This window comes from Pezoporus flaviventris, unplaced genomic scaffold, assembly GCF_033815535.1.
Source record: "Pezoporus flaviventris isolate CSIRO_AGI_PZ_B2104156 unplaced genomic scaffold, CSIRO_AGI_Pfla_v1 ptg000036l, whole genome shotgun sequence".
Taxonomy (NCBI): domain Eukaryota; kingdom Metazoa; phylum Chordata; class Aves; order Psittaciformes; family Psittacidae; genus Pezoporus; species Pezoporus flaviventris.
The window spans coordinates 38062468-38084071 of NW_026892584.1; the positions used below are offsets into that span (position 1 = coordinate 38062468).

At 43.2% G+C, this 21604-nt stretch overlaps 1 protein-coding gene and 1 long non-coding RNA gene across 5 annotated transcripts in view; both read right to left on the bottom strand.

The window, feature by feature from the left end:
* The window catches only part of BCL11B (BCL11 transcription factor B), a 91936-nt gene that overhangs the window by 49977 nt on the left and 20355 nt on the right, over positions 1-21604 (bottom strand). The gene's annotated exons all lie outside the window — the stretch shown is intronic.
* Positions 4876-7860, bottom strand: LOC133274572 (uncharacterized). Its single transcript, XR_009745186.1, has 2 exons — positions 6417-7860; positions 4876-5286 (listed from the first exon to the last, which is right to left on the bottom strand). It is a non-coding gene; the product is annotated as an uncharacterized LOC133274572 (long non-coding RNA).

Below are 21604 nucleotides of genomic sequence, written 5' to 3' on the forward strand. Positions count from 1 at the left end.
GATACTGTAACCTCCAACCATATTATTTCTTTTTAACCCCTCTAGGAATCACCTGCCATTTATAAGCTGTACTTAGAAGAGTTTTCTCCTGCTCCTGGCACTAGTCCAAACTGAGCTCCACAGCTTTGAAAAACTAAGACACAAGTCTTAAATATCAATATACACCTGCACAAATACAGATATGCACAAACACACACACAGAATCAGGTAGGACTCACAGTTTTGACTGGTGCAACTTAGCAGAGTTTAAAGGGAAGTCAAGCAAACAGCATCACTTTACATCCACCAAGAATCCCGCCCCCTTCATTTAAAACTATGCCTAGCACTTAATTATTAAATACAGGGTAGCTACTCATCAAGGGCAGCTTCTAAATGAAGATATCCGGTGGAGTGGTCACCATTAAAAAGCTGGCATTTGCCAATAGTTACCGCACAGTGGTAGATCAGAAACCACAGTTTCCCCTTGTATTTAGATCAGGAAATATACGTGTTACTTGGGGGGTATCTTCTGGCAAATGCTCTCTTTTTTTTAATGGTGGCGAATCTGCTTGTGTGTGCATATGCGCCATGCAGATGCACGCAAATAACATGGCAGAAAGAACAAATATCTATCTGCATTCCCTCCAACGCTAAAAAAAATTTCTAAAGGAGCTTACACTGTGGCTGCAGTGTCCAACCCTAAAAATGCAACATTTTCCAAGGGAGCCTCTCCACCTAGAGAGTCCTGATTCAGAAACTAGGCCTGCATGTTGATCTGACAGCTACACGAGGCAAAAGGGGATACTTCATCCTTGGCACAACATCCACTGCTCCAGTTTGCAAGGACTGCATTTGATTTTGTCATTTATCTTAAATGGCTAAGAGACCACCAGTGCAAAACATTTGTGTGAAGCTTTTGCCAAAACCACAAGTGAAGAGTCTCAATTCCCTGTGTAAATACTTGAACTTCAAGCATCAAGGATAAAATTTGTGCTCTTCTGTGAGGACTGGTTTTAAATAGAAGCCATCTATGTGGCTCATGGGATGAGGAAGGGTTTTTTTCATTCTGGGGGCTCAGTTGCTTGGCTTTCGTAACTGTTTGATCTCACTGAAAGTATTACACAAGCATGTGATGATAACTACTATCCAGATTATACCTATGTTGCATTCTAGGCAGGAGCGTGTGCTAGGCATCTGAAAAATGGTATCAGACATGGATTTCTATGTGTCTATGAACCACTCTATTGCCACTGTAACATATCTGAATAACAAGGTTGTGGGGTTTTTTTTCATGGAACAAGCAAAAAGTAGCAATGATTCCCTCCAATGACCTAACAATTGTATCCTATATTCCTACGATTACAGAAAATACCCTAGGCTTAGCATAGGCTATGTTGGGCTGCCCGGGTACTCATCCTCACTGGGAAAGCCGAGAGCTTGAAATCAGGACTTAGAGTAGGACCACAGGACAACTACAACTCAGACATGCCTGCAGCCGCCCTATGACTAAGGGCACACGTCCTGCAGTCATTCGGCCCCCTGTGCATCATGGTGCCAGACTACAGGTTTTGAAGGAAATCAACACAAATTTCCTTCAAACACAGATATAGAGGTACTATATGAAGCCCACCAAGTGCACCATCAACCACAACTGCATCAGGTTTTAACATGGTGGTGCACTGGTCCTAGCATGCAACATTACCCTGAGAACAACAGCCTCTCTCTTCTCTAGTCCTGGTGGGTCCCACCTATCCATTGGCAATGAATTTGTCAGAATCTGCAGACCTGAGGCATCCAAGAAGATGCTAAGAACTCACCAAATGGGTACAGGGAGCACGCCCTGCTCTTGTCCAATACATCTCCTCTAGTGTGTAATGGGAGCTAAGGTTTCAAATAGGAGGTTTCTAACCATCTGGGCAAAGGAATCCTGTAAGAGCCTTCCAACAGAGGTACTAGGAGCAAGACAGCAATCCCCTTTAATAAGGTACCTAACAAATTTATGTGAAGGAATATATGAACCAGTTGCTAGTGAACTGGAACATGTTAGTCAGGTATTTTTGACCTGAGTCATGGAACTGAACATGTTACATCTTTTTCTGTCCTTTGATGTATATATGAGGAAATTTAAAAGGCGCTAACCTAGTGTCAGAAAGGAAAGGGTTTGTAAGAATGAAGAAGAATGGGCAAAGAAAGACTCTGGCAGATGCTCAGGGTGTCCCACCACCACTCCTGAGTCCAGCACTGAGAGACAAAGACCACGGAGCTCCCAGACCAGGAGACTTTGTCTGCCACTGCAATCAAAGTCAAATCAGGTGATTCCTCCTCATCTTTGTTGCCACTTTAGGGTTTGCTTCTTTGCTTCACAAATCAGGACGGTCCTATAGAATGAGATCTAGTAGCAAATCATGGAAGGGAGAAATCGTAACCATTGGACTCGAGGAAAGGCATGGCAAAAAGGAACTCTCTACCATGAGGTATACGGCACCTCTTCATTGCTATGGAAAGAATAACAGTAGTGCTCAGAAATGCTCAGCTTGTGTTCACTAGGAATATGCCCATGTTTTACCTCTCCAGCTCCTCTTCTGCAGGATTTTTCCCCATAAAGGCTCTATTTCAAGCTGAAAACAAAGACAGGGACTCTACTGTTGATGAACAAACACAAAATGAACAAAGATTAAAAGATAAATAGACATAAGCAGATAGACAGATGGTATCCTGAGGTGGTGCTGAGTTTTCTGCTGAACCCATGCAGCACCACCTGAGGGAGGGGAGCCAGTCTCTGGAATTCTACAGCCAATCAACCACATCATGTTGCATATAGGTTTCAAAAAGAAAACGCTCCTGCAAGCCCCTGACTGCCACAAAGAGCAAAGCCACAACTGGCACTAAGGGAAAGCAGACCACAAGAACCGCGGTGCAATCTTAGAGAAAATATCCAATCTGGATGGGGTGAGCAGGCATGAACAGGCACACACGTACAGTTCTGTGTCACTTGGACATTGCTGACAAAGATGTGTGAGGCTCAATTTTCCTCTTTGGTCTGCTCTGGGAAACCACTCACCTGCACTGCAGATCTGAATTACATATTCTGCATTCATTCTGCAGGAATGGGACAGGGAGTTTTGCACACAGCATGAGTGTGAAACATGCACAGGGACTGTCACCATGTAAATAAAAGATCTGCATTGCTGATGGTGAAGGAGGATTTTGTCCTTATGCTTTAAGAGGCTGGTGCCTGTACATGGCAGTAGCTCCCAGGTTATGTTGACTCCTGGACACCACTAACAGTAATTCTTTTGCTCTCTTCTATTTTTAAACTTGCAAAGAAGAAAATAAGGTAAATTGGACCTGACCCCAGAAGATGGAAATGTGCATAAGAGCCTAGATGAACATGACAAAAGCCACAATCAAGGCATAAAATGAATTCTTTTGTGTGTCTCTCCCTGAACCTAGGCAAAACTGGCCATATGATGTGATATATGTAAAACACCATGCTACCCTGGCACATCTGCAGAAAAGTCCCTGAGCGAAGCACAGAGATGGAGCTACAAGCAGTATTCACAATGTCCTACCTCAGCATGGTGGAGACCAGGGGACTCAACCTTAATTTAAGAGATCTTGTTTTATGTCTCATGTCACATGTAAATGCAGCCACATGTAGCCACATGTAGCTGGTGTGTCCCTTGGGGTGTTGTATGCTTGCCTGGGTGGGTGCCTAGGTGTGTATCTGTGTACAAGGCAGACAGGCAGGCGCGCAGGAGGACATGTAAGCCACTTAACAGGGCACGAACCAAGTTTTTCTGTGTGTCTCTCTGTGCCTGTCTGGTGATGAAAAATCAATCAATAGCTGATTAGAGACTAAAGATCAGCTCCATTATTAAAAACTCAATAAAAACATCTGTTCAAACAGTGTACAGCTACAAATGCAGAGTGCACGCTGCAGCCTCATTGCTGCCCTGTGCCCATCATGTTCAGGGACAGTACTGCAGATGTTTTGAGATGGTTTTTATATATACCATTGCAGCAGCTTTGAACAGGCACATCCAAGCTGAAAGACAGATCTATTCACTAACCTTTCCAACAGACTTTTCTTTCAAGCTTTTCCTAAAACAAGACATGTCATATGTATTACACCCTCTCATATGGACTGCTCCCACCTGGTATTATCTTTCTACCATGCCTTTCTATACAGACACCAAGAGGGTTGACGAAGCAGACATGCACAAGCACACACATGTACACACACACAGAGGATACACAGATACAGATGCACAAACATTTCCAACAGCAACTAGAAGAGTAATGCATGCACACCCTGCAAGTGGCAGACACGGACAGCATTCCCCAGGAAAGGCAGAACCACTCAGTGGTACAGGCAGACACGCTATTATATGCACTCAGGCACAGAGTCCGGCACTCAGCCAGACACACCTGCACACCAGCCTTTACCTCTTCCCCCAGCACACACAGAGCAGTTTTGGAGCAGTTCCCCTCCACCGACTTATGATGCCAAGACAAAACTTTGCTAGAGCTGGAAATGGAAAGGCTGCACTGAGGAGGGAAGAAGGAGGGCAGGGAAGGGATTTCTTGTTATATTTTGCTCAGGGATTTTATTTATAATTTTTTTTTTTTTTTTGGCAGACAAGGATTCCCTTTAAATTGAGACATTTCTTTCTCCCAAGAATTTCAAATGATAATGCATAAATGAGTCATAGATCAAGAACAGCAACGTGGTGAGCAAGAAGGAGAAAGAGTGTGAGTGAGGGGCACTGGCACAGCAATTTGACAGTACCCCAACTCCCCCCCTTCCTCCCCCCATGCCAAGACATTAATTCTCACAAGTCGGAGAAAATTACTATGCATGAATGCAAAAAGCATGATCAGGAGTAATTAACATGGCTTCATATGCAAATTTTATTAATGCAGAAGTACAAAGTCATTATGCAAATGAAACTTACGTCAACTCTCTTGACAAATATTCATCTCTAAAGCTCAAGTTTCTCCCTTCTAATTTTTTTTTTTTTTTTAATTTTTCTGGTGTAAAACCAAAAAAAATTTTAAAAAAAGTGACAAGGACTGTTTGACAAGTTTGCAAAGTTGTTTTTCAACCGGAGAAATTTATTCTTGCATTGTTGATATTTTTTTTGTTGTTGTTGTTGGCAGGTACACGACAGCTCATGGAGGAGAGCGGGAGGATGGGGGACGCGGGCTACCAGCAGCAGGCAGCCAATCAAAACGCCAGCGGCTGTAATGAGCGCGATTGATGACTGTTTGGCTTTACTGCAGGGTAATGAACTAGAATCCAGTCTGAGGAGGAAAAAAATATGAATATTCATGAAGCTGTGCTCCTGCCTTTGATGATTAAAGAAATTTTTAATATTCAAATAAGCGCTTGCCAAGTGATTAACAAAGAACAAGCACGCAGGAATATGGAAATGGAGCTGTGGAAGATTTGGGAGTAACAGTCTGTGCAGAAAAGACAGCACAAAATTTCATAAACAAGATAGGCAGATAACCCAATTCAAATCTGAGCTAATAAAGGGTGGAAAAAATCCCCTTCTTTTTCATCAGTTTGGATATTGTATCAGTCATTTTGTTTTAGAGTGCGAAGGAGAATAAAAGCAACTGATGCAATGAGACAGCGGGGGAAAATCCTAACCCTGAGAAATGCAACCCAGCAATTACAAAGTAAGAATTCTGGGTGAGAAACCGATCGGAAAATGATGGCTAAGTCTGCTATCTGCTGTGGGCTATGGCTTTACAAAAGCAGGAGCCTGCCTGATGCTGAGAGCCCACCGGCTACTGAGAGCTGCCAACCTGTCGTATACAACAGGCAGGAGTCAAAAGTATCCTGAAATAACTGAGACCAGTCCTTGCTGCTAAATACGCATCCTCAGCTAGAAGGTGCACCATGGGGCTTGACTACCGCCAGGGAGAGAAGGAAGGGAGTGCAACAGAAAAAGGAAATCTTATTGCCAGGTAGGGAAAAATTTAAAGACTAAAAAAAAGGTGCAAAAGGAAGGTGCAAGCAGGTCTCAGCTGACCACCCTGGTATTCAGCTGGTAAGAAATGTGTTTTCCATGTCAGAGCCAGAAAGGTCCTCCACTCCCCACAGATTTCTGAACAAGGATACAAAAATCCAGCCACGTTACAAAATGTCTGGTAAGTTCAGGCTCTCACAGTTTAATAGCTTCACTAAGGATTCACACTGAAACACATAACAACAATATTAGCTGCTAAAATGACCTTGCAGTTAAAATACATCTAATTAACAGCCAGCAACATTGCTGGGTTTTGGGGTTTTCTTTGTCTTTTTCCGAAAATCAGTTAAATTCAGGGCCGTGCTATACCAGAATGAAACATGGTTGAGCTCCTGTAACTCAAAAGCCAGAGTAAGGGTATCTTCAAACTCTCAGGGCACTGGAAAACCAACTCACCTTTGTTATTAGATCCTGGGGTTTCATAGGCCTGTTTGACTGTTCTGGAGATCTTTAAAACCACTGGTTAATTATTTCCTATTTTAAAACCTAAAGAAAGCATAGGCTAGGTACTATTTAATACTTAGCTGGTGTTTTCAGAATGTAACATTTCAACTCTACTTAGGGAAAAAAAGAAAGAAAGAAAGAAAAAAAAAAAAAAAGAATAACAGCATGAGGACAATGCTACAAAATGCACAAAACGGCCATGACCGAAACCTTCAGAGCTGCCGTGAAAACACATCATGGTGCTAATGGGATTTTTCTCCCTATATCTGCTCCATTTTTGGAGACACAAAAATATCACTATTGATGTACCACAGGAAGGAAAAGGAGGGAAAAAAAAAAAAAAAGAAGTAGAAAGAAGGAAGGAGAGGAAAGAAAAGAGAAAGGAACTCCTAAAGGTAAGTAGAGATAAGGTTAAACACCGTGTAGGGGTATTGCTGGGAGCCTTCCTTCTGAATAATGCCAAGACCTTTCGAAGGTGCCTGTTGTCTTTAGGTGTGGGTGGGTGAAGTGTGAGATTACATAACCCACACGCGGCTGTGCACAACCGTGCTGGTGAAACCGCTTGACTGTGAAACTCAGGGCTCCATTTCCTGGGCTGCTCGTAGCTCATCTCAGACCCCAGAACACCGTAAATGTTATTCTTTGTCTACAAGATTCCTTGGTTTTATTTTAATCAATGCATTTTCTCTTTTAATGATAGAGGAACAACTACCAGCTCATACAGTTGGCTGCTTTGAAGCCCTTCTTAAATGGCAGTTGAGTTTTACCATAAAATGTGAACACTTAATATTTATGCCACATTTTCTTCCTTTCTTTAAAAGCACTCCATTTACATATTTCTGGAGAATAATGATACTTCAGCGGGGCAGGTGAACACACATTTCTGCATATGGAGTCAATGGGAAAAAGTATTAAGAGTCAATAGTGTAAAAATCAGCCCCTAAATTTAAGTGGCTTGAATTGAGCATGCAGCTGTGGTTGCCTGTCAGTAGTTAGATGCTGTAATAATAATAACAACAACAATAATAACAATAATAATAATAATAAGCCTTTCATTTTTCTAGTGCCTTCCATGCAAAGATCTGGAAGCACTTTACAAAGATAAATAAACTGAGCTTGGAACACCCCGTGTGGTTAATAAATATCCTAATATATCTAAATTTACTGTTTTGAGCATGCAACTCTTCTTACTGCATAAAAATCCGCATTTTAGGTCATCCACATATTTGCACATAGCATTTTGGAGGCTCAAACATCGAGGGCAGGCTGTAGAGATTTTTACTTACCTAAGAGACCATGTGGATTCCCAGAAGTAGCCCACAGTATGCCTGCAAAATTGCATATGCAGTGCCAAAACCCATCTTTTAGGAAATGGCAGTTGTTGCTGGACCCGCTTGGGGCCTGCAGGGGTGTCGGTATCCAGGTGCCACACAGAGACATCAGCGGCATCCCTATGAGCTGGGTCCTTGTGGGGGCTCCTGTAAGACCACCTGGCCCTCCTCCCACCTGATGCTCATCTCAACCTGCTCCTAGCCCATTGCCTATGCTTTGAACATGAAGCTAAGCAAAAACTGAAGCATCTTCGCTCACCTTGATTAAGCACACAAGAATAAAGACTCTTGCCTACCCCAAGGCTCCATTCATCACTTTCTCCTTCTGTGCCCTCTGCCCACCCCACCAACACAAGGCTTTGTCCCAGGAGTACCATATTCCCTGCTATGACAGCAACGAGGCGGGAAAGCAGGAGAAAAAAGGGCAAGATTTGGCCTAAAAACATCATCAGAGATAAATACAGCATGTAAACAGATGTGATACGAAACCAGGGCATTTTCTCATCTCGCAGATAGGTCTCTGGGCTGGGAACGGGGCTGGGGAGCACACCCCAGGACATGGGCCACACAGACTACAGTACATGTTCTCACAAGAGCAAAGATTTCTCCTTCCCACCCTCTGCCCATCTGGTCTGTTCAGCCCCGAAACATTTCCAAGCAGAGCCTGGCTCTCGCTGCGGGGGTGCAGAGCGCCTAACACAATGGTGCCCTGATCTGAGCTGCAATGTCCAGAAGCTACCACAATAAACTAACAAGTAACAATAATCACCCTGATTTGTGCAGTTTGTTTTCCAAGAGGCATAAAGGGTTGACAATAAACAGTTCATCAATTTACCCAAGTTTGTGCCCCAACTCTTGTGATTAAGTCCTGGGGAGTTTCAATGGTTGTAAAAATCCTTGTGGGGATTAAAATTTTTTGTCCTAATTATACCATGAATATTTCTATACACCAGCAAATATTCCTGATATAATTGAAACATATAACCACCCCAACAGACGATCACAGCAATTTAACAGGCCCTGGAATCAAGAAAGGAAATCAGAGGATGGAAAGAGCTGTTTGCAAAGGGCACAATAATATATACAAGCTCTTGAGAGAGAAATACCACTACAAATAATCAGAGGGCTTGAACACAAGAGCACGGTCAAGAGGCTAAACCAAAGGAAGTGAAGTGGCCAGGGAAGAGCCCCAGATGGGCAAGAGTCAGTAACACTGGTGGACTTCTCTGCCTTGGCCATTCAGGACTGTGCTGCAGACAAGTATCCTCAGACAGAATATGACCTCTGGAAAAAAAAGAACAGCAGGATTTTCTGCTCAGGTAAGTATCTCTGCCTTGCTCTGCCTTCTGCTAGTATTTTTGAATTTTGTCCCTATCCCACACTAAAAAAAAAAAAAAAAAAAAAAAACTGGTGGAATTAGGCAAGATGAAGCTTTAACAACTTTTCAGCTGTTTTGTAGCACAAACAATTCCTGGAAGGGGAGGGAACTTTGGGAAATAGAGGCAGATGAAATCACTCTGCCCCTCTGTGCCTCAGTCTCCCCATCTGTGAAAATCAGCTAATGACATCCACTTGATTTAGTTAAATGTCCTGGAAACTATAAAGACTCTGTAACAGCAATATACTAAGCAGCAGCACTGTTAACTGTTTCACTGCTGGAAATGCGAAGGAGGACCATCAGGTAATGCAGATATCCCTGCAAAGCACAGATGGACAAACTTAATATACAGACACAATTAGCTTTGAGAGAGAACCACAGCTCCTGGGTTTTTTGGCTCACCCCTTGCCAAAAGCAATATAAGTCTAGGCACTTTTTAAGTCCTGAATTTCAATGTGAAAAATAGTCTACCTGCCTACGCATATATTACACTTCAAGTTTGGAGGGGTTGCATTAACGTGCATGTTTATAATCTGCAAATTTTGCCCTGTGCATGGAGCACATTCACACTCAGCAGAGCATTTCACTGACACCAAGCAAACTTAAGCAAGCGAAGCAGGTCAAGTGACTGGGGAGGGGGTGTCATGGAAGCAACAGAGATTTTTAAAATTAGTTTTTTTCCCCTTTGAGTTTTGGATCTCTCAAGGGAAAACCAATCCAGCTGCATCTGTACAAGGGGGACCAAGTCTGATAACTGAATCTGTCAAATTAAATGAGTAGAGCCATCAGTTTGAGACGGTAAAACAATCCACCAAATGAGGGGAACCCTAAGGATCTAAAGCTTCAGCCCTCAATTTACTGGACACCAGCACAACTGAGTAAATAATGCTCTTTTAATGGAAGAGAGGCTAGAAAATTAACTAGCTTTTAAATAATGAAAGAAAGCAGAAAAATAAAACAGCAACCAGGAATCCAGTTCAGACTATAACGTAAGTTAAAACAGGGAAATAATAAACTGACGTTTCATTTGCACAAGGAAGCATGTTGCAAACTTGCTGCTAAATAATACAATGAAAAGTTTCACCCAAAGACTTGAATCTAAGCAGGATTTGGGCACTCACAAGTGCTAATTAGATAGGATAATTGAACCCTGCACCAGGAGAGGTAAAACACAATATGGTACATAAAGAAGGTCTTGCTCCTTTCAGTATGACACAAGAACTAGGAGCAAAGACAAATACAAGAAAATATGAATTGTTCTGCATACAGTGCATTTTTTCTGAGGGATGTTTTTTCTGGATCAGATTTCCCCATAGCTCTCAATTCAGCCATTTATTTGTACAGAATAGCAACTTTCTCTGCAAGGTAAAAGTGTAAGACACAAAAAGACTTTTACCATCAGATCTGCTTGAAATGGAAACTGAAGTTGATTACCCAGGAAAGTGTATTCGAATAAATAAATAAATAAACAGAGATACTGTACAAACGGAGGTGAAGCAAAAGAATTCCTTCAAACATCCACAGCCAGTGTGAGAAAGTGATACCAAGTTCATACCTATCATCCCCGTAAAATAAAGGCTAGTGGTTTTTTGTTTTGTTTCTGATGAAAATGTCAATATACTCAAACAGCAGCTTATTACTGTATATCACAGTCCAACCAAATCTTTCTATAACCTCTTATGTTACAAGCAAAATCTCTAAAATGTCACCAACTAAAAAACTGAACTAGCCTGTAATTAGTTTCAACAAAGTAGTCCTTTTAACCCTAATTTTCTAGATGTAGATGGCATTTCTGAAGTAAGCATTATGAATCTTCCTTAAGGACAAGTGGAATCAAATTGCAAAATCATAAGCAGCAATCTAGTAGTTCTTCCTCTAAGCAAGCCTTTTATTTCCCTGTAATAAATTCAAATCCAGTCCTCAGGCTCTTAATAGGTGATCAGAGAAAATATGCATGCACACCTAACCCACTACAACAAACCTTATTTTTTAAATAACGCTTTAATCACTAATATAATAAAGACTGTTGTAACACGTTAGCACTGGTATCATTATTCCTTATGATTCAATATTCTAATGACTGGCTGTAACAGAGGTTTATGTTCTGCCGAGGTTTATACCACTATTTAATGTAATTAAGCAAACTGGCAGCCAATGCCTCTGTGGAAATATCATTTCTATCACAGAGTATTCCCACCAGAAATTCAGAGGAATCATAACATACAAACTTTGATTCAGTTTCTTTTTTCCCCTGTTCTAAAACTGATCTGGTATTTCTTGGACTTAGTAAAGTGGAAGAAGGAATTAATTTGGCTACTGTAGACATGTTATTATTGACAATACTAATAATCTATGACAAATAGGCCATCCTCACTTCTCTCTTTCAGCAGGCATTGCAGCCTGCAACATCGCTTTACAAAACCCCAGAGCTGGACTCTCCTCCTGCAGGGAGCCCTGTGAGTGCACCAGCAATAGGATTTTAAGTAAGCTATTAAAATGCTAATATTCAGCACGGGCCAGATCCCTGTTACCACCGAAAGCAGAACTAAAGCTCCTCTGGAGACAGGATAGGCCCTTCCAATGTGATCAAAGAGTAAATACATGCAAAGCTCTGATGGGAAAAAGAATCTTTTTTCTAATTTTAAAACCAAACAGAGTCCACCACACTCATAATCCATGTTACAGTCACATCTGGGATCATTGACATCTGGGATAAAAGAAGTGAGGAGGATAGGTCCAGACTAAAAAGTTGCCACATGAGGTCAAAGAAGAGTGCTTAATACCCAAGACTGCATTAAAACGGAGTTAGTTACATTTTACGCTCTGCTACCCTCCAGTCGATACAGCTCTGCTGATGACAGCAGAGATGCAATATACATATATATATGTAAAAATACATGCACATATAGCATGGTTTGTCACATCTTCATTCACCCCACCTTGCAAAGGGAGCTACGACCCTTTGGCTTAGCCCTCACCAAAGCAAGGGGTTTACAGGGTGGTCCAGAAAAGCAGGGTCAGGAGCAGAATTCAGCCCCAAAATCAGAGCTCATCCACTGCCTGGAACAGCAGAACTCACAAGCCAACTTGGTTAAAATAAAAGCTTAGGTACCTCTCCCTCCTAGCTGTAAAGCTCTCTGCAGAGGGAAAAAGAAAAAAAAAAAAAAAAAGAAATCCACCCAAACCCCCTCAACACTGAAACAAAACCCACACCCATGGGGGACGGGGGTAGGAAGAAGGGGAGACGGGACAAAGAATGATAACAACAAAAGGAAAATGGCTGGTTTCTATTATTGCTATCCTCTCCAGTGCTTTCACCTCCACAAACAGCTTAAAGGAGGGCTTCTGAAACAGAAGTCCAACTTTCCTTCATCTGGGCTCTTAAACCGCCAGATCTGCTTACATTTTTGCCCTCTCCAGACTTTAATACTTTTATATTCTAAGATGGGGGGAGGGAGGAAGGGGGAGAATCTCAGTATCACTGTAAGAAAGAAGTCACCGGGGTTTGTGATCCAGCAGCTTCTTTGGCAGAGGGAACTGCCGGTTGGCATAATCCACTCGTTTGACAAAACTACTATTTCTGGGCACAGGCTCAAAAACAGGTAGGAAGCAAATGCTGAGAAATAAGGAAGTAAAAACAGCCAACAGATTTTTCACTACCAAGAACGCCAAGAGTAAACATGATTTATTTAGCTGTGTTTAACATGTCTCTTCTGCACTAGACTGCAGAAATCTGCTTGCATTTAGAGCAGGAGGAGGCGGGGGGGAGGGGATGAAAAGGGAATCCATTATGGCACTCTGCTGGTACTTTCTGAATTGTTCAGTCATACAGTTTTATTGAGTAGAAGTATTTTCTAGCCCAAAATATATTCATGTGTCAGAAGAAAGCAGCACTAATCTGCTGTTAATTAACAAGCTGCTGCTAACAAAAGATGAAGAACCCAATTCATACAAACAATATTTACGTGGGTGTCGCGTGATTTTGTCACAGACCTTTTCTCTCCCCCCCCCCCCTTTCCCTCCTGCCTCTTCCTCAGCACCCAGTTGCGGGGATGCTGTGCAGAGGACACCCTGATCCTCTAGGGACCGACACCCACACTGGAGCTGAGGGCATCCAGCTTTGGATGGATCCAGCCAAACTCAGCATCTCACCCAAGGCACCCGGCTCCAGGGCTCCCATTTCTGCACACAAGAAGGGCCTTATTGCACACTCGTAAGTGAAATTTCCTTAGATGCCTATTCAGTTATGAGTCAGAAGCAATCTTCTGGACCCATGCCTGCAGTGGCAACACTGATGAAGCTTGGGAAGTGGCCTCCCATCCTCCATTCATTCTCACAGGCAGCATGCGGGCTGCAAGGGGGGACAGACCACCACCCTCCCCAGTGCCCTGCCTGTAATTTCATATTTGCTTAATCCAGCCTTTTTGCTGAGGAGTCTGGGGATGGGGGAGCATGCTAACAGCACAGAGACCCAGGGGGATTTGGGCTTGTTCAAAAAAATCTGTGCATGCACAAAAGGGCAGAGCTGTGAGCAATGAACCAGAGGGCAGGCTCTCACAGCCATAGCCCCACCATCACTTCTGCTCCCTGCTGTCACTTTGGATGGTAATGCTTGTGGCCTAATCCAAAAGGGTGCTGAGTATTACAGGCTGCCCCAAACCCCTGCCAGATGAAGCTGGTACTTTGGAAAATAAAGCCATTCGCATCTTTTCTGCCTCATCTGAGAAATGAGAGCGCATATCTCCTGTGGGCAATTTAAAGCTGGCAGGGGCAAAGAGATGGGAAGGTTAAAACTGACATCAACTAGCACTAAAAAACCCTGGACTTGCCCCACTCCCGGAAACAAGGGTGGGATTGCAGGGCTAGAGAAAGGGCTGATGGTCTCCTTTGCTTTACCCATCAAACCATGAAGATCTACCCTAGAAAAGGGTTATGGGGAACAGAATTTAGGCTCTGCTCAGCACTGACATCACACAGGCAGGGCTAAGGGAAATGTAGGAACAGGAGAATGAGAAACAAGTATTCAAGCATGATTTTGGAAGTGCCATGTGGCACACTGGGGTGGTATTTCTACTCTGCACACTCCAGTTACTGCCTTGACCCAAAGGCCACAGTTTCCTCTGTATGAAACAAACTCCACTGGAGCATATACATATCTGGCCACCTAAGTTTTCTCTCTGTACCCTTACCCTGTTCCCCAAAACATGGGTTTTTACTGCAAAAGCCACCACTCAGTACATCCCCTGAACACCTTCACTAGCACCCATCTCCTCTTGCTAGCCACAGCTCTACCCCCACTGCTGGCTGCTGCCACATGATCTACTCTGGGCTCTGCCCTGGCAGGAGAGGGACCTACCCTAAACGTAAACTAGCACCAACTCTTCCTCACATCTTCCCCTCTTTGTGCACATCCAGACTCACCTTTGCCATTTCTAAACCAGTATTTTAACAGTCCTGGCCTGGGCTTTTTCAAAGATATTTTTTTTTCCCCTTGTTAGCAGTGATATTTGAAACACTGGCATTCACCATTTGAGAAGCAAAGTGAACGCATTTAAATAAGCGTCTTAGAAGAGCTAATGAAAGAGAAGCAGATCAGTCTGTACTGTATTCTCCACTCACTACCACTGAAAAAAATAAACCTTTCCATACAGCAGGGAAGTCTCCCAGCAGCAAAGACAACAGAAGTTTTCAGGCTTCCTATGGAGGCAATGAGGACAACCAGGGCATCACCCCACCTAGGTAATGCCTGCTGCAAACGCAAACCTTAGCCTGAGCAGCCCCAAGGCTCCAGCATTAATAGAGAACTCATCAATCGAGCTCATCAGTCCTTCCAAAACAAGCAAATGCCTTTGCTAGGTTCCTCTGACAGACACCACCGCATGTCCCCACTTTAATATTTCTAATGAACATTAATTGTCAGATAGGGAGCATTGAGGACTGGGGGTAGTTTTCCTCATTTATAGAGTAGACATGGTAAGGATGAGGCCAGTCCAAGACAATGCACTGCCAAAAGCCCCCTGACCTGAGCGATGGGTGCTTCTTGTGGCCAGTAAAGATGTCTCATGCTCCTGTGTACTAGCACTGCTGACAGAAAACTACCTTCGGCATCCCTTTCAATAGCTCAAATCTGTTATCCTTGATCAGCTTAAAAATCAAAAATAAAATGTATCATCTTAAATGATGTGCTTTGCACAATGAGGATAGCATCCTTCACTGGAGGCTGAGGGGGCTGGAGTGAGGGCTCAGGGGTTGTTTTTAGGGGGGCTTAGGGGCTACTGTTTTAAATTCTTTCTGCAAAAAGGCCCTGTACCATAAACATTAATCAAACACTATATTCTGCCTTTTAGTCTTGAACAATTATGAGTACAGTTTTGTGATCTTTAGCCATATTTACTGATACTCAAAGGCAGATTCTATCTTGTTAGATTCTTATAAATGGGACCCCAGGGAATCAGCACACAGGCAGAGGCAGATGTGAGAGAGCCTTCTCAGAGCTTGGGTGTACTTCAGTTTTCTACTGCTGAAATTATGAATGTTTTGGAGAGAAAAAAAAACCCATCACACTTTAGATTCTTCTGCCAGATCATTACAAAGAGCTGTCCATAGACTAGGAAAAAAAGTTCCATTTTGCTGAACTTAAGATTTTTTGAGGTTAGATGTTAAATTTCAAAGTGTAGTTTACATGTGCTGGCCACTTGCATGCACAGAAGTTTCAGAGACAGACACAGAAAAGGTTTCTGGTTAGAAACCATTAAAGAAAGAAACCCACAAATTCTATCTCGTTCTCTCTTAGTTAAATATATTGTTTCTGCTCCAGACCTGTTTCATAATACCCTAAAATTGAGGCATATTTCTGACACCAGACTGGAGAAGCTGTCACATTAAAGGTAAACTTCTAATCTGCTACAGACAAACAGCACACATTTTTATTTCCTGAGTAACAGCACTGGAGAAATATTTAAACAAGATTTAAAAAGCTTTCTGGAAAAGCCACATCTAGGAGTCTCAGACAGCTGCTGGGTTTGAGCTCCCTTTCTTTGTTGTTGTTCTTTTTTAATTCTTTAAATAACTACTCAAAAGTAGAATTCTAGGAGTAAAGTAACCAGAATGCAAGGTAAAGTGAACCTCAAGGCTTGCTTTTATTTCTAGTTAATAAAAAAGAAATGTTCAAACTGAAACACAGGCCTGAATTTCTAGCTCTTCATTCTCATCTTTTTATTTTCCTGGGACTCATAATCAAATACTTTTAAGAAATTAATTGTGTCACAATTAGCAACACATTAGTCCTCCGATATTTTTAATAGCAACCCAGGTTTTTCCCCAAGGCACTTAAAAATGGCAGGCTTGACTATATTCTCCTTTTTCAACTCCCATGCACTTTCTTCTTTAAAAACCTCCCACATGCATTTCACTTGGTCTGAAAATACCAGCACAGATCTTAGTCCTGCCAACACTTACAGACATGCTTAACTTTCTGCATATCAGTAATCCCGGTGACTGCAAGAGTACCCCTGACATACCCACAGCTTGGTGCAGGCTACGGGTGAAACCCTGCATTTGCTAAAGCCAATGGCAAAAGCTCCACTAATGTCAATAGGGTTATTCTTTGACATCCAGTTTGTTGCAGTATTGGGACCATCTGCATTTTAAGGTACTTTTCTAAACTCTTTTTTGTTGTTTTAATTCTTTTCTCCTTTTTCCTTCCTGCTCTTTCTCCCCCTCATCTCCCACACTCACTTTTGTGGGGCCCCATATTGAGACCACTTGAAAACTTCTGCCTTTCAAATCCCTCTGCAAGGGAAACCCTCTTGCTGAGACAGGAAACATCCTTTGCAGGTAAAGCTGAAAGAAACTATTTTGCCACGCTGCTTGCGTTTGAGTAAACTAATTAAAACCTGGGAACTTGAGTTCCAAGTGATGCCAAGAAACAATTGTTAGTATGAGCTGCAGTGAAGTGGGAAGCTCCAGACATTTAAAATTAGCTCTAGGGAAAGGAAGAAAAAAAGGGGGGGGAGAAGAGAGGGGGAGAATGGGAAAAAAAATAGGAGGGAAAGAATTTTCTGTAAATTTACCATAAAGTCAAATTGGTGCAGCTTGGACTGCATGAGGTTAAAATTAATTTGGGGGGATGCTGTACAGTGAGAGGTGAAAGCCCTGCTGAAAAGCAAGGGGGAAAGCAGGGACAGCCGGCTCGAAAGCACTGTGGTGCTGTGAAGAGTGGGCATAAGTGAGCAAACCAGCTGAACCGCTTGCACAATTAATCAGTAACAAAGAGGCTGGAGCTGTTGGCGGGCTTCAGCCCTTGAACCTGGACTCTCCTCTATAAATTTCAACTTGGAAAGGCTCTCTACTTGTTGAAAGACAGGTTGGCTCCTGGCCAACCCATAGGGAAAGAAAAAAAAAAAAGGCCAAAAAAGAAAATTCCTCCTTGCTCGGGAAACTTCCCTTCAGTTTCTAACTCTTTTTCTGAGCTAGTAATAGGGCACTCTAGAAAACGGGAAACGAAAAGCAGTCATTGAAAGGAAAAATTGAACTGGGAGTTGGTTTAATAAGGAAAATAAAACAAGTAGGTGCTAAATTCAAATCTGGATTTTGCCTGAGCGCAAGTACATCAGCTATAACAGCAGACTTCAGAGGGCCTCGCCAATAATTCAAAGGAGACTTTTACAGTTACATTAGCTGGCTACAGGTTTGACTCCGAAAATAATAAATGTCTTAAAAGAAGAAGAGGGCTATTTAGTCCCTGTCTGCAGTCTCGTCTTGTTCTCTCCTCCCCCACCACAGCACCTTGTTTAAATGACCATTATGAAAGCAGTGTGGTATAAAAAATTATGTAGGACCATCATTTATTCAGCAGCATTTCTTTCCTTCGCTATTTTTTCCCTCTTCAAACAGGGGCATGTGAGAGAACCGATTCTCTCCTCAGCCTCTGTTCATTGCCAAGGCAGTTTCAGCCACAAATACCTTGCCACTGCAATGGTTTCCCAGCATGAGCAGACAAGGAGTGGGCTGGGGCAGAGTGAGGGGCTAAAGTGTAGGGCGTGAGGGGAGCTGTCAAAGTGGGAAGAAAGAAGGCAAACATCTATTCAGAGGCCAGATGCACTGAGCAAGGTCAGCTGCAGAGGCAGAGCCCCTTGCAGCAGTTATGCAATTACATCCCAAGTCTGCACAGCACCGACAGTCCCACAACCTGCATGCAAAGACTGAACCACAGAATCTAGGACAGGTGGAAGAAGGTGTGCAATGACTTTAATTGTCCTTCCAAGATGCTAAAGCCTAGATGAGATTCTCTTTAGCCAGAGCAGGGGGCTAATGCTCTGTACCGTTTCCAAGAATACTTGCAGATAAAATACCCTAATGAGAGAGTGGAGAGAGAAATATGGTAAGTGCCAGCCGTGATCAAAAGGTGAAATAAAATATCAATATAAAATGCATCCTAATCAGAGCATGGAGGACAGGGATACACAATCTCTTCACCAAAAGTGGCTGTTAAAGTAAATTAGATTAAACACTCCTGCCTCCCTTCCTCCCCAAACTCCCTTGTTTTTAATGAAGGGGCTTACTCCTGCAAGGCTGAACGCCATCCAAGGCTCCTGGACATTTAAAGCTATATACATAACATGGCTGTGACAGAACGCATCCTGTACTTCCACTTTTCAAGAAAACTGGGATCTGCTACTTGGTAGGTCTTTTCCATCTGCAGCTTTTATGACTCTGCCAAGGGACTGGCCAGCAGTGTCCCCCTTTTCTCGTTCAAGAAATATGCTACCAAATGCCAGAAGAAAGAGTGAGTTTAAAAGCCGCTGAATTTAACGATGGTCTGTGCTGATCGCGCTTGAATCTTTCTGCAAAGGCATACATGCAAAGAGGAAAAAACAACAACCGCTAAGTAACCACTTCACATCTGCCATTAACATTATTAAACTCCTTACAGGCAGTATCTACCCCACCATCCCCACTACACACAAACATACACACACCCCAGAGCACTGCTACATGGCAACTAGGAGCCAAGACAGCTCTCCTCTCCCCGCTGCAGCAACCACATTCATTCCTGTTAAGGGGTTAACGATTCGTTTCCACTACTTCTCTCGAGAAAACCTACAATGAAAACATTGGCTCACGAAAGCATTCTCACTGCCAGAATGCCACAGCGCGAGTGAAAAGTCCGTTTTGTTTTCATTACATCTCTGGGATTTCCGGCTTAACTCCTGAGCTTAGACACCAAATCCCCAGATACCCCACCCACCCACTTTTTCTTCTTTTTTTTTTTTTTTTCATAACATTTCTAGTGCACAGCCCACCAATTACCATTTGCAAGGTGGGAGGGAAAGGGGAGAAGGAACCATGCTGAAAAGGATGCTCTTGTCAGAGTGAGCACGCACATCTCCCAAGCCGAGGGCTTCCAGGGTTGCCCACTGAGAAACATGGGTTTATTTCTATACCTGGCATCTCTCTTCTACTTCTCACCCTCTGGGCTCCCATCTTCCCACTCAGCCACCGAAGCCAGTGTTAAAAACTCAGCCTGAAATCTATGCCCTTTGAAGTTATATGACATGACACAGAAAACCAAGCCTTTCTTGTACAAAAAGTATGATTACTTCACAGAGGTTTTTTCTGCAGTTATGATATAAAAATATTCCAATCTCCAAAATCCCTGGAAAGGTTCAACCTTTATGTCACAGCTGATTTGATCACTGTGTGTTTAGGCAGTGCAGTTCAAACACGGGCTGAGAAAGAAAAACAATCTATGGAAAAGACACAAGGGGAGTCAACTTCATGCTATAGTGGCACTTATGTCCTGCTGAAGCAAAGGAACCATTTCTGTGCCTTTATGTATTTACTCACCATCAGAAACGAACAGCAATGTTTTCTATTTATATGAGAGCTTTCCTGTTATATAGTTCTTCCACAAAATAGGCTTTCCTTCAGCTACATTCAAGTGCAAAATTCCCCTGCGAATGAACACAAACTCCTTTTTTTGCAGTCAGTACTCCACTGAGCACAAGCCTATTATATTAGTCACATCCCCACAAATGCAAAAGCAGCCTATGGAATGGCTGAACACTACTTTTACTTTTCTCCTAACAGCTGCTCACAAATTTATAAAGAAAAGTGAGTAATGACTGGCTGACCAGTACCTTTTCGTCATTTACTACTAATGTTGTCAAAATAACTACCAATCTTTCCATGCTAGTAATAATCAGAGATATACACACTGTTTCTGGTCTTCCACACAGAGCCCAAGTAATTTTACAAGATGGCTCAAATAAAGGCAAAAACCATTTTGTTGGGTGACATTTTGACCGGGCTCAACCTCTGAGAAGGTCCAGAGCCCTTCCACTGAATTAAGAGGGTAACGGCAGTGCCACACTGGTGCAAACAAGCAAATTTTCCTCTTAAAGAGTGACTTGTGCTGCGCATCTACCCCAGAGCAAGAAAGCTCTGGCCACGTGTACTGAATGACCTTCTTAAATCCCCTCTCATCAGCCTGCAAAATGGCACTTCTGTCGAAAAGGTTTTACCTACAGTTGTCACACATAAAAATGAAGATGACTGTAGCTAAGGGAGATAACAGAGAAAAAACAGCAGCAAGCTCCTGTTTTGCAGTTTGGCACCCCATGCATTCATGGGCAGAGCCCCGCTTGCGCCACCCGATCAATCTGGCATGGCACTGCCTGTTTCAGGGGAGTTACCCCACTGAAGCCAGGGCAGAGCTGGACAAACCAGACCCCCACCACCACTCCTTCAGCACCAGCACCTGCTGTCCTGGCCCTGTGGGAATCCAGGTAACCGCACACAGGGCACGGAAAATAACTCTGAAAAACAGGATGGTGAGAGGAACAAAACAAAAAGCTAAAACCGGCAGGGAGGATTGAGTTCATAGTATTCCCCAGCAGCTTTTCAGCCTGCTTTTAAAACTCTGTTATCAATCTCACACTTGACTCTGGTGGATGCTAGGGAAGTCTTGGAGCCTGATGGAGCTGGACCCCAGCAGAAAATGACCAGTGCAAGTTGAGATGGAGATGGTGGCAGGGAGGAGGATGCCAGTGGCCCCAACATTGGGGCTGAGCAGTGGGGGCTGGAGCAGTGCCACACGGGTGTGGTGGAGTTCAAGCAAGGGGAAGAAAGGGTTTTGTAAGCAGGTTTCACACCTTTAACTCTTCCCAGGATTATCAGGGTGCTTACTGTTGCTTTGGCGAGAGACACTGCGGCTGCAACCGTGCCATGTCTTGGGGGACAGGCTGATGACAGGGGCTGCCAAACCACCCCTTGGCACCCTCCACACCACCCCCTCATAGGAGCCCCCAAAGTGGGGATTACATCTCCTGGAGAGCCCCACGCTGTTCTCCATCTAGGTCACTGTCAGCCTGAAAACTTGAAGCTCCTACTTCAGCGACCCCTCACCATGCTTGGAGACAGAGAGAGCC